Below are 2500 nucleotides of genomic sequence, written 5' to 3' on the forward strand. Positions count from 1 at the left end.
ATTGTATGTTTGTACATCCTGGCACTTAAAAATAGCACTTAGCATCGTGTAGCCTCTCATCCTAGCTATCTTTGTTGTGTACGGGGGACTGGGTGAACCTAGTTTGTTAGTGCTTGGCACTTTGTTCTATGAACATCCTTACTGTACCAGCAGCGATATACATATTGTCTTGCCTCTTTCTTCTGACAAGTGTACTTATTGTGAGTCGGTTTTCTGCCACACACCCTTAATGCAAACGTGTCCCCCCCCCCTGCCCACCTGCAGTGTCCCCCCGTGACCCCCCGGGGCTGGAGGGGGGCTTTGACCCGAGGGGAACGCTCTGAGGGCTGTCGGGTGTAAACACATTCCCTCTGCGGGCGCGGAGAGGAAACATCTGTAATGACGCTAGAGTAACGAGGCGAGCCGGGACCCGAGTCCCAACACCAGCGCCCGGAGATGAAAGCTCGGGATTAGTCCTTTAATTTCCTGTTTAGACAGTGTGGTTTCTAATGACTCCAAGGGGTTTGGGGGTTTGGGGGGGGGTTCTAATGACTTCATGCTCACGGGGTCTGGGGGGGGGGGGGTAGGCTGGCAGCTTGGAGCTGTTGTGTTCCTGTGGTGACCTCGGTGGTGTCATGGCAACACGTGCAGAGCTCCAGGCCTCTGCAGGGGGAACCGAGCGCGACGGTAAACCGGCCGAACGGCGGCGGCTTGGGTCTGAGGACGGCGACGCTGTGCCCGGTAGGACGTTGCTGACGGGGTGGGGAGCGGTCGACGGGGGGTGGGGGGAAAGACTCGCAGATACACTTCAAATGGAGCCGGAAATGGAGGGTTCACACCGACAAGATGGCGGGTATTTTTTTGCGAGGGCTTTGCTCGCCGCTTCGAGAAACGCATGTCTAAAATGTAGTAGGATGGAATTTAGAAATCAAAATGGAAGGGTGTGAAGAAATCTGATGATGAATGTGTGTTGAATGTGTGTGTGGGTGTCAGTGTCGGTGTTAGTGTGTATCAGTGTGCGTCGTGTGTGTGTGTATCGGTGTGTGCGTCGTGTGTGAGCGTGTGTGTCGTTGTGTGTGCGTGTGTGTGTGTCTGTGCATGCATGTGCTTTTATGTGTGTGTGTGTGTGTGTGTGTGTGTGCGTTTGTGTGTGTGTATCTTGGAGGAACAGAGCGATCTGAAGACATCCCAACGACCCTGTAACTTTAAAAATGCTAAATTTACGGCTAGCTTAGGGTAGCCCGGAATTCTGGAAAAGAGCTGTGAGGAGGATTTACGATCGTATTCTTTTCACGACATCTAACGTAATATATCGTCCAGAAGGAATAATTAATAAAGCAGACATATTATCCAGAAGCAGTCCACATGGTTTTCCAAGGCTCAGCTCACAGGTATCAAATGAGTTTTTATCACTGCCTCAACCTCTGCCATCACACACACACTGGCACCCACGCAGGCAACCACACACACACACGCACAATCGCACCCTCGCGCATGCAGACACGCACACACAAACTCAAGACGAACCCAAGCACGCACTCACACACACACGCACACACAAACGAACACACACGCACACACAGACACACACACACACAGGCACGCACACATACAATCAGACTGAATAACGTTAACGTAGCCCAAATGTAGAACATGCACACCAGCAGAAACATTGAATTGTAAGATTACACAAACATGATCTGACACAACAGACTGTAAACATTAGGCTCATAACAGTTAAGAAAGGCATACTGAAGAACGAATTGAAATTCAAAAATGCTTGAATACACAAATAGCTTAAGGATAAAAAATTAGATTAGCGACCGCACTAAACACAACAGATAGTAAGATGTTGTTCTGTCCGCTCTTGGTCTGAGTTGTTGGTCTACTAAATTGTCCGAGCACTTGAGTATTTGTGTCATGAAACAAACATCAGGCAACGATTTGTCTTCCCATGTAGGAAAATGGAAAGTGCCACTTCATGATCTGTCTTTTCCTTTGGTCTGTCTCTCTCTCTCTCTCTCCATAAGTCTGTCTTTCTCTCTCTCTCTCCATCGGTCTGTCTCTCTCTCTCTCGCTGTCTCTCTCGATCTCTCTGTCTCTCTCTCCATCTGTCTGCCTCTCTCACTCTTTGTATCTGTCTGTCTCTCTCTCTTTCTCCTTCAATACAATAATAAAAAGAGTGAAGGAGTGAAGGAGTAAAAGAGTAAAACAGCGAAGGCGTGAAGGAGTGAAGGAGGGAAGGAGTGAAAGAGTGAATGAGTGAAAGAGTGAAAGTGTGATGGAGTAAAGGACTTAAAGAGTGAATGAGTGAATGAGCGAAACAGTGAAACAGTGAAAGCGTGAAATAGTGAAGGAGTAGAGGGGTGAAGGTGTGAGCAGTGAAGGGGTGAAGGAGTGAAGAGTGAAGGAGTGAAGCAGTGAGGAGCACTAAACAGGGTGATTACCAGCGTTCTGCACCACTGAGGCACGCCGGGTATTTGGTCGCGGTGCGTTGACACACAAGGTCAGGAGGGGAAGC

At 49.0% G+C, this 2500-nt stretch overlaps 1 protein-coding gene across 1 annotated transcript in view; it reads right to left on the reverse strand.

The window, feature by feature from the left end:
• scube1 (signal peptide, CUB domain, EGF-like 1) overlaps nucleotides 1-2500 on the reverse strand; it is a 30012-nt gene that overhangs the window by 1382 nt on the left and 26130 nt on the right. The gene's annotated exons all lie outside the window — the stretch shown is intronic.

This window comes from Gadus morhua, chromosome 4 (assembly GCF_902167405.1).
Source record: "Gadus morhua chromosome 4, gadMor3.0, whole genome shotgun sequence".
NCBI classification, from domain to species: domain Eukaryota; kingdom Metazoa; phylum Chordata; class Actinopteri; order Gadiformes; family Gadidae; genus Gadus; species Gadus morhua.